The following is a 13,521-nucleotide window of genomic DNA, read 5'->3' as shown; positions in this document are numbered from 1 at the left end:
AGCTATCGTACGGTAGAGAGACACCCAATATAACAGACAGTGGTTGAAGACATACGGTGTCATATGTAATTTTACTTATATTCGAAACAGGCTTATGTCTCTTGAACTTATTTTATTGGTCTTGACGCAGCCACTCGGATAAGATATTTTTCATTTATTACTGTGTATGACTTCTGAAGAAGGCTATATTATTATAGCAGAAACCATGGTTAAGGTTTAAAACAAACATAATCTAGTGCAACTGTGGGCTGTTTTTAATTCGAGATAATGTCGTAGCCGTTGCTGTTGTAGCTACGAAGACGAAAATAGTGAAGTATTAATGTAACAAGGCCACTAATCAGGCTGAAACCCCGAAACTCTTTATGCCGGGAAAATTTCGAGATCTCAATAATATACCCGGTTTCCTTCAAGGTTTCTTCCACTACCGCACTGTTTTCGCTGGTCACTAAGCGCAGCGTCTTCGCCAGAAGTTACGGCTCTTCTATTCTTTCTACATCACCCACACAATTGCTGCAGGAACGCACACGAATCACCGTACTCTGGATTCATCCTGCAATGCATGTTCACAGGTTTAAGATCGTCACCACTCGAAGAAATGTATCACAGATCGCCGTTCCAGCGTGGCGCAACCGACACTAGCCCTGAAGTTAAATTCATGGGAGAAATTTCTGAACCATTTGATATAAAGACTGGTGTTAGACACGGACATGAACTCTCCCCATTACTGTTTAACTGTGTTTTGGAAAAGGTCATTACAGAATGGCGAGGGCAAAAGTCGTGTCAAAATATGGATCAATCAATCAAGTTAGGTAGAAGTAATATTAGAGTAGATTGCCTCGCCTTTGCAGATGATCTGGCCATTTTAACTAGGGATATTACCACACCTCAAAAATAAATTGAAAAAAGTAGTAGTTGCAAAAAAAGTAGGGCCACAAAAACCATTCGAGAAAACGGAATATATGAATGCAAGAAACAAGCTCTAAAGCTTTTGAACGCGAAATACGGAAAAACAAAAAGGGTTTCTCAGTTTAAATACTTGTGGGAAAATATACAAGAAAAAGCTGCAAAAGAAGATCGCTGTCAAAAAATGTAAACTGCTTCAGATTAACATAAAATATTTATAATAGAAAATCGCTTTCAATGTTCAGTAAACTTAGGTATTACAGCACTGTAATCAAATCTGAATATCTTTATGGAGCAGAAACTTAAATTTCATATATGAAGAGGGATACTGAAGAAATTCGAAAGAAAGAAAGGAAATCTGAAACATTTTTTTGGCTGTGCTCCAGCAACCGTACGCTATTTAATTACAGGACGTACGTACAGCCACTTCGGTTGCACAATATTTTGTCAGTTGACCACGGTTTCGATTGTACTAGCGCAGTCTTCATCAACATAAAAAGTTACGTGGTGTACCTAAATATATAACGACATAGACTGAAATAAGATGCACTTCGTAGGATTACTTCCTTAAATTACGCACAAACAGAATGAACTTACATGTAATCACACCATGGTTTAAAACGTCTGAGCATCAGTGCTCTCGTCAAACAGAAATGTCGTGGGAATAAAAACTATAATATAAAAATATAACATAACTGTCAACCAGATAAAATTCTCCGTGGAATATATAAAGACAACCGCAAGGTCGATTGTGCCAAGAGTGGCATAATACAACCGCTACCGTCAGACTAAACGGCTAACACGGCAAGGCAGCCTCGAGTTGGACACGAAAACAGATTCGCGCCATCTAACAGGAAGTAATTTAATACCGATAACTTAAGAGCAAATGAGGCATTTCAAAGGCAGTTTTAAAGAATACTGGTAACAAATAGGAACCAGTGAATGAAAGTTACAACATAGCGTAACAGTCTTTTTTACAAAAGAAAATACAATTCAAGTAATATACACTGTATGTGTTATTATATTTTTAGGTATTCCATGCAACTTTTTATTCTGATGAAGAGTGCCCTAGTGTAATCGAAATCTTGGTCAACTGACAAAATTTCATGTAACTGAAGTGGCTGTATATATGTTCTGTAGTTAGAAAGAGAAGAAGATTATTAGGAAAATATTAGGCCGCAAGATTACTGATGGAGAAACGTACAGTCTGAGAAGTAATAAGAAAATAGAACAATACACAGACATACGAGGTGACATGAGAAAACGAAGACTTAGATTTTATGGGGATATTAAAAGAATGGCACCCACTAGGTTAACAAAACAAAAGATACAATTCTACGAAAACAGAAGTAAAGCCAAAACTGAGCCAATTAAATGGATTGCTGTCATTAAGGAGGATCTTAAAGTAGCCGGTATAGCTCTGGCAGACATTATACACAGAAAAATATTCTTACAACAGATATTTATTTGGAAAGTTGGTCAGAGGGAAATAATTAGAAAACAGGCTGGAACAACGTGGCCTGATGAAAGAAAGAGACTGCTTTCTGAAAGGATGAAACAAATTTCGACACAAAGGAAGGTCAACCATCAAAAGCGACATTGATTGGTGTACCTCGCATGGTCCTGTTGGGTCCCTACGTAAATAATAATAATAATAATAATAAGGGACAGAGAGAAACAGACAGACAAACAGAGAGAAAAAGACGCCCTATTAAGTTGACCGGCACACCGCAGCTTTTTTGAGACTTGAAACTGTGAAGTTTGGGACCGATCTCATTCGCCGGCGGGTCTCGTGGCTGTGTGAGAAGTACGGCAGTATCACGGTGTAACTCACTTCCTTCGGCCGCGCCACTCCATCTGCACTGCGCTGGCAGACTGCTATAAATATTTCGCAAATCCAATTTTGGCCTCTGGGCTCCGCCGTTTATCTGAATACGTCAAATACTGGGAGAAAGTCGGAGTTACACACGGCCTCCGCGGGACGCCGCGCCCCGGCCGGCCATATTTTACCCCGGCGCGGCCCGGCCCAGAACGGCGCGGCGCAGCACTTTAAAGCCCGCGCGTCGCGAGGGTTGCTCGCCTTTAGGCGGCGCTCTCACTCCAACCTCCTAAGTCCCCGTCTCGCTTCCAGCTAACCCTGACCGGCGGGAGTCCTCAGACGCCTCTAAGCTGGAATAACAAGCCGGGTCCAGAGACGCTGCGCGGCAGTTCTCATCAGCAGCACACCATTCGCAATAGCAAAAAAAAGTTATGAAGTTACATGTGATCCGACTTAAACAACTTACTGGTTTTATGCAACCCGCAACGCCTTCAAATACTACGTGCATGATGTTAATATTTTCTCGCTCGCTACGCGCGAATTATTATTAACGCTACAGGAAAAAAAAACGAGCGGAACCCATTTGTACGAAATTTAATGTAGCATACGTTTGTTCTGGAGGCAGTAGTGTAAGACGTCGTGGTCTCCTGACCTTCATTGCTTACATATTCCGCCCTCACAAACATATTCCGCATATCAAGATGCTTCATTCGAACCCGAAGTCGATAAGATAAAGTCAATGTTGTATGAATTCATGTAAACGATATGCAAATAACAAGTGCGCAACGGGGTTGAAATACTTGAGACTGGCGTACACACATACATTCCAGACACGACTGTCACAGGAGCTTTTAGTTCAAGAGAGGCAGACCACACACCGGGAGGCCGGTCCCTTCGGAGGACGAGTCAACATCAGCCGCCCGTGGAGCAGACAGTGTGTGCCCAAGTGAAAGGGGACACATCCCCGTGTTCGGCTTAAAAGCAAATTCCGCTACATTGTGTGGGCAGCCAGCCTACACATTCTTTACATATAGCACGCAGGTTCAGAGATTTTCACAGGGAGACAGCAAACGCCCAGGCTGTGGCTAAGCCATGTCTCCGCTATATCCTTTCTTTCAGGAGTGCTAGTTCTGCAAGGTTCGCAGGAGAGCTTCTGTAAAGTTTGGAAGGTAGGAGGCGAGATACTGGCAGAAGTAAAGCTGTGAGTACCGGGCGTGAGTCGTGCTTCGGTAGCTCAGTTGGTAGAGCACTTGCCCGCGAAAGGCAAAGGTCCCGAGTTCGAGTCTCGGTCGGGCACGCAGTTTTAATCTGCCAGGAAGTTTCATATCAGCGCACACTCCGCTGCAGAGTGGAAATCTCATTCTGGGAACATCCCCCAGGCTGTGGCTAAGCCATGTCTCCGCTATATCCTTTCTTTCAGGAGTGCTAGTTCTGCAAGGTTCGCAGGAGAGCTTCTGTAAAGTTTGGAAGGTAGGAGGCGAGATACTGGCAGAAGTAAAGCTGTGAGTACCGGGCGTGAGTCGTGCTTCGGTAGCTCAGTTGGTAGAGCACTTGCCCGCGAAAGGCAAAGGTCCCGAGTTCGAGTCTCGGTCGGGCACGCAGTTTTAATCTGCCAGGAAGTTTCATATCAGCGCACACTCCGCTGCAGAGTGGAAATCTCATTCTGGGAACATCCCCCAGGCTGTGGCTAAGCCATGTCTCCGCTATATCCTTTCTTTCAGGAGTGCTAGTTCTGCAAGGTTCGCAGGAGAGCTTCTGTAAAGTTTGGAAGGTAGGAGGCGAGATACTGGCAGAAGTAAAGCTGTGAGTACCGGGCGTGAGTCGTGCTTCGGTAGCTCAGTTGGTAGAGCACTTGCCCGCGAAAGGCAAAGGTCCCGAGTTCGAGTCTCGGTCGGGCACGCAGTTTTAATCTGCCAGGAAGTTTCATATCAGCGCACACTCCGCTGCAGAGTGGAAATCTCATTCAAGAGTTATCTTATTTGTCAACAGCGAGCGGCGCAGACTGCGGTCATCGCAGCTTACGGTATCGTGAGCTACAGCTATTGCGAGCCCCATATTTCCTCCACAACAGTACACTTCACACCATTTCACGCGCGACAGCCCGTCCGTACCTAGCAACATTCTAAAGGATAATTATTCAAGTTGAGTAGACGCGCCTCTCAGCCATTCTGCCACGTCAATGACAATCTTAAACTTTGTATAGAAATTTCATTAGCGAATCCTATCCTTGAGAGGTAACTTCACATTCAGAAAAGAACCAGGATATAACTTGTTCAATTCATAACTAAAAGTGCCATTGTGATTTCTCAGAATTTTTGAAAAATAAATAAGAATTTTCGTTAGTTTCATGTTTTTCTTACACTACTCCAGTAGCCAAGTATCCCACTAGTTACGTAAGATATTTTGTGAATTTTTGTGTCATTTCCTAACAGCAGATGACTCCAGAAGATATTTACTGCTGAAAGTTTTTCAGGCATTTCTCTTTAGCACGTTAGGAACGTCTGTCTGACTTCTGTAGTAGTGTGGGGGTGGAAATTGCATCTTGCAGGAGCCACAGGGTAAAGGGTACATCTAGGATTAATCCGTTGTGCAGAATAACAGAATAGCAGGTCAACCCCACGCTCACAGTAGTTTTGGTTTATTCAAACAAAACGTACAAAACTGACCATTAAACGCGTTTTTCTTGAATAACAGTGGCCTCTAGCGAAAAAATATTCCAAAATAAAGTTCAGCTTCATGAAGCTCCCTACAAAAAGGTTCTGTTCATTTTTTCTGTAGGACTAGGCCTAATAGTTTGCGCATAGCGAGCGAGAGAATATGAAAAACTCTTCTGCGTGGTATTTGAAGGCATTGCAGGCAACTAAAAACCAAGTGGTAGAGTCAGCTGAATCCCCCTGTATGCACAACAACAAAAATACAGTCTGAACAAGCAATGAAGGCCCAACGGTATAGACCAGCCGCCGTGTCATCCTCATAAGTCACCACTTGCGGTTACGGAGGAGCGTGTGGTCAGCATACCACTCTACTGGCCATTGTCAGTTTTTGTGACCGGCGTCGCTAGTTCTCAATCAAGTAGTTCCTCAATTGGCCTCACAAGAGCTGGGTACACCTCACTTGCCACCAGCACTTAGCAGATCCGGACGGTGAACCATCCAAGTGCTGGCCAAGCCCAACAGCACTTAACTTTGGTGATCTGATGGGAACCAGTGTTACCACAGGCGCAACGCCATGGGCCACCCTGTATACAGGGTGTTTCAAAAATTAATTTACAATCTTTGGAGATATGTTCCTTAGACCAACAGAAGAAGAAACTTCATAAAAACAAATATACAAAAGTCCTTCGTTTTCGAGTTAGTAGTGAAAGTTGCTGTTCAATGGCTTTCAAAGTACAACCAATCAACTTCACTTATCTGTGCACTCGTTTGAATCACTGCATGTAGATGGTGTTTTGTTGCCAGCGAGACTTTTTTAAATTCGTCATTCGATGTCCGTTGTGTACGTGCATTACAGCTAATGCGTTAACTGAAAGCACTCCGTTAGAACGTGACAAGATCTTCATTTCGTCAGCAGCAGTCACGATTTTTATATACGGCCGCGCGAATATTTACGGGCACGAGGCTGTACGGCTGTATCAGACGGCGTTTGCAGCCCCAAGACAGAGTCATCAAGCGATCGGTGCTGCCAACCATCACGTTGCCGAGACAGGATCCGTAGCATCACGGATTACTGACCGAGGAAGGGCAGGTATTGCTCGTACGTTTCACCAGGAAGAACACGTTCTATGGGCTGTCGAAGAACAGTCAGGCCTCATCGCAAGACAAGTGGTCTTAGCATGTATTACATACCCAAGTTCCGCATGGAGGATGTTTCACGAGCATCTCATGTATACGTATCATCTTCAGTGTGTGCAAGGCATTACCTCTGCGGATCACCCACCACGGTTGCACTTATGCCAACGGTTTGTTCCACAAACAGCCAATACAATGTCTGTCTTCTCCCAGCACGTCTTACAAGCGCTGTCTACAGGGACTTTACTCAGAACACTAGCCAAAACCTTCTAGAAGATAAGAAGAAACATTTGTTTGTGCATACTGAAGTTCCAAAATAGTTCAGTCTGTTTGTTTGAGACGTACTGGTTGGTGTCTGTCGTTACATATACTAGTAGACAGGTAGAGCAGGACCAGTTCCATAGACTGCAAAATCCCCAGTTCTGAATCCCTTGGTTTATTGTCTCTGGGAGCACCTTAAGAATTGGTCTATGCACTCAGACGACCTTGATACAGAACCTCTTCATCATGGAAGCTTGCAAGTTCATTCGAAACAATGAAGGTAGTGATTGAAACGATGTGACAATCCATACGAAATGAGAAATGAGCGTTTGGCGTCATTGGCCGGGAGGCCCCTTACGGGGCAGATCCGGCCGCCTTGGTAAAGGTCCTGTTACATTCGACGCCACATTGGGAGACCTGCGCGATGGAGGGGGATGAAATGATGATGAAGACAACGCAACACCCAGTCCCTGAGCGGAGAAAATCCCCGACCCAGACGGGAATCTAACCTAGTCCCACAGGAAGGCAATCCGCCACGCTCACCACTCAGCTATCAGGGCGGACGCAACCATATTGGACGAGTCAAGTATGTTTAGACATATCGAGTATTTACACTGAGGAAAAAAGTCGCAACACCAAAATAATTCATGTGCAGTTATGAAATTTCTAGAATACATTTGTCTAGGTATATTTGAGAGATTAAAATTGCAAGGTCACAGGTCAATGTAAGCGCGAGATTAGACGTTACAAATATGAAACGCTGATACACTCATAACCGGCGTAATCGCATGTACTGTTTTTCGTTTTTTGTTTTTTGTTTTTTTTTTTATTTACAGTTGCCGGATGTCAGGTTGTGGGATGGACTTCCATGTCTGTTCGGTCAATACAGGGCCCGATTATGCTGTCTGGTGATGACGCTGGAGTTGTTATCCGATGATGTCCCATAGGCGCTCAACTGGAGGCAGATCTGGTGATCGGGCAGGCTAACACAAGAAGTCGACACCCTTTACACCACCTCAAGTTACAGCGGCAGTAAGTGGACGGGCGTTATCCCGTCGGAAAATACCCTCTGGTATGTTGTTCGTGAAAGGCAGCAGAACAGGTGAATCACCAGACTGACGTACAAATCTGCGGTTAAGGTGCGGGGGGGGGGGGGGGGGGGAGAGGTAAGCTCAGACCATCATTAGTACAGGTGTAGGTCCTGCGTGTCTATCACAAAGACAGGTTAATTACAGGCCCTCAACGAGTGTGGTTTCGATATCGTATTGATGTAATGTCTTTCCCGTATACCGAAGCAGTTATCTCCCCGGGGCCCCACTATGGGTATGAGGCTTTCTTTCACACCATGTGCTGCATTTATGTGCGATGTTGTTAAGGATGTGAATTTGGTGGTACTGTTGCTACAGAATTCATGGGAAAAGTGGAATTGCTTACCCTCGATCATCGGCGCTGGTTGAACTTATTTGCTTAGGTCATAGTGAGTAGACTCTGTGAACAACTGTTCAGAGCTGTTTGCTCTGCCGCAAGGTTCTTTATACTATTTGCTTCATGTCTGAGCTAAACTTAGTTTTATTCGAAGAGTTGATAGGTTCCACCTTGGTTGACCTACATTGCTAGAGGATTCTTTCTGTTTGTCACACAAATCCCTGTCTATAAGGTTTGAGCCTGGTTTCTAATTTATGAATACTGTCTGTGACTCCTTGTGTAATCCATTTTGGTACAGAGGATTAATTTCACTGTCCACTGGTTTCGTTGAAGCCTTCAAGGCGATACTGTTTACACTTTATTTATACATTCCTGTATAGAAGTAGCTTGACTCTTTTGGACCCAATCTTTCTCTGAAGTTTATATTTCACATGGTTTATAATTGGGAACTGGTTGTTTTGATAGGCTGTGCTACAGCTGTCAATTCATGTCTTCACTAAATGTTTAGTGATGATTCGAGTATTTTTCCTTGGAACGTGTGTTAACTGAAATGTTTTCTACCTGTTTTAGTATGTCCTGAAACCATACTGTGCTTTATTCAGTTTATTTACGTTATGTTACGTAATGTTACAATGTTGAAACTCAATGAATGTTTCTAAATTTGCAAATATTAAATCTTTTTGCCTCTTTCATTACATTCATATATTATTGCTAAATTTCAAGCGTTTGAAAGAAAAGAAAAGCAGTTTTTTACAACTTACTAAATAAGGTATTTTGTGAGAGCTTAGTAGTCCCAGCGCCTTCCTACCGAAAAACTTTGACTTCCACAGAGTACACTGCTACAGGTGTCAGCAGAAAATTGTGTTGTCATTTATGTGAATATGAACTCCGCCATCAGTAAGTGATAAGCATTCATTTTGTTTCCGTAAGGAAATCGTAACATGCGAGGAATAATATACGTGGAATTTCTTGGAACTGCTTCCCACGTTTGCTTCTGATCTCTTCTAACGAAAGTTCTGAGCTCACTATACGGCTGGATTCCGTTCTCGCAAAGAGCGACCAAAGTTTTGTGTTAGACGAGGGCTGAGTGCAAACTTTCCCACCAGACAAAGCGCTCAGCCGAGACTACGTGGGCTGGGCGGCTCATCCTTGTCGCAGAAGGACGCGGGTGGGAAACGTGGGTGGCAGGCATCAGGGGGGAAATTCGCCGGGATCGGTGACAGATGTGTTCCGCGAAAGCAAATAGACCGACACGGGAGACGGAGGGGTTGACATAGACGCCGTGGAAAGTTCTCTGCATGCGTTTGACGGTACGTAAGGTGCGTTGCCCTTTACTGACGGGTTCAAGCGATGCTTTTGATAGATACAAAAATCTCGTGGTCAATCAAATAGCTGACCCTCACGAACTACGTAATGTTGTCAACGGAGACTTCATCAGTTCACGATTTGATGAACAATTGTTAATGTGAGCGCTCTGAACCTAATCAGATGGTGACAGGGAACAAAATCTGTCAGAGGAGCTAAATCTTCGATACTAATAACAGATCTGCAAAACTGACATGTCTGTCTGTTTGTCAGTTTCAACAGACTTCTCCAAAACTACCAGACGAATTTGGTGGTTTTTCCGTGGATAATCTGAGTATTGCATGGCACCGTATAGGCTTTATTTCGTCAGAATCGAATCACCGAAAAAATAAATCGTAATAGATAGTTTTATCCATACTAATATTACAATTGTGAAAGTATCTCTATCTTTTACATTTACAGCACTAACCTGCTGAATCGATTTCGACGAAATTTGGTATGGAGATAGCTTGAACCCTGAGGAAAGATGTATGTGAGTTGAACAATATTTACTCTTTAAAAAAGCATTATTTCTCTGACTTTCATCTTTATCACATTTCTGAAAAATGTTTTGTATGGTTGATGTGCTATGTAACACGATTTAATGTAATATTTAAAATGCTCATACAACCTTCAATGTGTTTAATACATACTCCCACAGTATCTGTTTCATAATGGACACGTTGTGCACAGTGATCAGCTAGAAAATTATCACCACCGACCTACTATCGATATAAACCCGTCCAGACGACAGCAGCGACACCTGGAAAGTGTAACGTCTCCTAGAAAAACACGTATTAAAAAGAGAAAAGAATAATTGAACTGGATGATTGTAATTGCGTGGACAACGATTGTGTGAACTTTATGTAATAAAGAGAAACCATTATGTGCCATGTTTTTTACTTGTATAGAATTTTGTACCGGTTTTTAAAGATAATATCTGAGTCGGCAAGTACTGAGACCGCCACAGACGATACTTATTAAATATGAAACAAAGATGAGAATATGTCAAAACGAGTGTAAATAGTAGTGACCGAGCATTAATTTCTCTGTCGTCTTGTTGTAGTTACGTGAGTAGGAAGAGCCTGTGACGCTATATTGTATGCTTGTGTAGCATTCTTTTGTCAAGATTGAACGAAGGACGCCATTAGGTACTGATTTGTAAAGGTGTGTAATAATTTAATCTGTCTAAACGTTTTGAATAGAGTTACTTAGTGAAAACTTGCATTATGATTTATACAAGGTCCGGCAGAAAAACCTCCCCTTTAAGGAAAGCTAATAAAAACAAAACCAAATAAGGTAGAACAATTTTATTTATACTAAATAAAAGTACATATTATGCCATTTTAGAAAATATTTTTATGGTCTTACTTTTTAAATAAAACATCCCTTAAATGGCTTCCTGCACTGTCGACACACTGTTTGAGTCTTTCCCTGAAGTTATTCATTACTCTTTGAGTAATTTCAGGTGGAATAGCTTCAACCTCTTGTGTAATTGCTTCTTTCAGGGCTCGTAAAGATTGTGGACGTTGTTCATAAACTTTTGCTTTTAAATAGCCCCAAAGAAAGAAATCACAGGGCGTTAAGTCCGGCGATCGTGGGGGCCAGCCAATGTCTCCACGCAACGAGATCACATGTCCAGGAAACATTTCCTTCACCAATGCCACCGACTGCCGCGCTGTGTGGGCTGTAGCACCATCTTGCTGGAACCACACGTTCTCTATTTCACCAAAAAGCTCCCTTAGTTGCGGTTGGAGAAAGTCGCGGAGCATGGCACAATAGCGTTCACTGTTGACGGTTAAATTCCTGTCATTTTCTTCGAAAAAGTAAGGACCGATCACTCCGGAATTGTAAACAGCACACCATACTGTTACTTTAGGGCTATGAAGTGGTCGTTGATGAAGTTCTTGGGGATTGTGTTCACACCAGTACCTGCAATTTTGGCTGTTCACTGTTCCGGCAAGGTGAAAGTGTACTTCATCAGAAAAAATCACAATATCGTTGGGACGAATGTTCCGAAGAAGGTCTTGGCACAAACTTACACAGACACCACAGTCTCGTTCACTCAGTTCCTGCGTAGTTACAATTTTGTAAGGATGCATTTTAAGATCTCGATGCAAGATTCTTCTCACACTTCGATCAGATATCCGTAATGCTGCCGCATGCTTTTTAGCGGATCGTCGAGGAGATTGTTGAACTGAAGCTCTAACTGCATCAACATTTCCGTGGCCTGTTGCAGTCCGTGGTCGTCCAGGTGGTTTCCTTTTTAATGCGGAACCTGTCTCACGAAAGTTAGCAACCCAAGAATAAATTGTTTTCTTATCGGGAACAGGGTCCCGTCGTCCGAGCGCAAAGTGATCGCGAAAAGCACGTTGAGTATTAATAGGCGATTCGCCATTTTGAATAAAATCTTCCACTACGAAGGCATGATGTTCACCAGACCACGCCATGGCGTACTCTGAAAACGGCACGTAGGCAGCTACTTAACGACGCGCCCCCCACCACTCTGCTCCTTCTACTGTCCGCTGCACGTTACTTTGTAATCGGGGAGTTTTTTATGCCGGACCCTGTAATAAGCTTGCCTGGCATTTTATCCCATCCTTTTAAGACATTTTCAGCTATTTAAATATTATTCGTGGTGCAGAGCTGCGCTACGAATGAACGAGCCGCTGCCGGCGCATTCAAACTGCATTAAATGAAACCAATCATACCGCAAAGAATCGGACAGATAATAATGAACTAAAATTATTTCTTTTAGCTTTCGGAATTGCAGGGCAGAGCAGCAGATTTTATGGTGTGTTTTACAGGTGGACGCGGGCTACGGATGATATATTATTAACAGTGAAATAAAATAATTTACTTTCATAACATAAAATAAATCTTACTGTTCGTAGTTCTGGTCTGGCAAACATTACAGTAAAAATATCTCTTTCTCTGATAATAGTCTCATGTTCTCGTGTTAGTCGTGGTACATATTGGTGTTTTACTGTTAACAAAAATCCACTGCAAAATTTTGATGTTGAACAAACATTGCGTACTGTAACATCAGAATTTATAACGAAATAATTTTCAGTAACCTTTTCAATAACTGCAAAGTAAGGAAGATATGTTGTTGTTGTTGTGGTCTTCAGTCCTGAACTGGTTTGATGCAGCTCTCCATGCTACTCTATCCTGTGCATGCTTCTTCATCTCCCAGTACCTACTGCAACCTACATCCTTCTGAATCTGCTTAGTGTATTCATCTCTTGGTCTCCCTCTACGATTTTTACCCTCCACGCTGCCCTCCAATGCTAAATTTGTGATCCCTTGATGCCTCAGAACATGTCCTACCAACCGATCCCTTCTTCTAGTCAAGTTGTGCCACAAACTTCTCTTCTCCCCAATTTCATTCAATACCTCCTCATTAGTTATGTGATCTACCCACCTTATCTTCAGCATTCTTCTGTAGCACCACATTTCGAAAGCTTCTATTCTCTCCTTGTCCATACTAGTTATCGTCCATGTTTCACTTCCATACATGGCTACGCTCCATACAAATACTTTCAGAAACTACTTCCTGACACTTAAATCTATACTCGACGTTAACAAATTTCTCTTCTTCAGAAAAGATTTCCTTGCCATTGCCAGTCTACATTTTATATCCGCTCTACTTCGACCATCATCAGTTTTTTACTCCCTAAATAGCAGAACTCCTTTACTACTTTAAGTGTCTCATTTCCTAATCTAATTCCCTCAGCATCACCCGATTTAATTTGACTACATTTCATTATCCTCGTTTTGCTTTTGTTGGTGTTCATCTTATATCCTCCTTTGAAGACACTGTCCATTCCGTTCAACTGCTCTTCCAAGTCCTTTGCTGTCTCTGACAGAATTACAATGTCATCGGCGAACCTCAAAGTTTTTACTTCTTCTCCATGAATTTTAATACCTACTCCGAATTTTTCTTTTGTTTCCTTTACTGCTTGCTCAATATACAGATTG

At 42.6% G+C, this 13,521-nt stretch overlaps 1 protein-coding gene across 1 annotated transcript in view; it reads right to left on the bottom strand.

Moving 5' to 3' along the window:
- The window catches only part of LOC124597293 (delta and Notch-like epidermal growth factor-related receptor), a 576,119-nt gene that overhangs the window by 206,731 nt on the left and 355,867 nt on the right, over nt 1–13,521 (bottom strand). The gene's annotated exons all lie outside the window — the stretch shown is intronic.

Source organism: Schistocerca americana, chromosome 1 (genome assembly GCF_021461395.2).
Source record: "Schistocerca americana isolate TAMUIC-IGC-003095 chromosome 1, iqSchAmer2.1, whole genome shotgun sequence".
Lineage (NCBI taxonomy): Eukaryota > Metazoa > Arthropoda > Insecta > Orthoptera > Acrididae > Schistocerca > Schistocerca americana.
The sequence above is the reverse complement of the archived record's forward strand: the minus strand, read 5'-3'. Positions and strand labels throughout refer to the sequence as shown.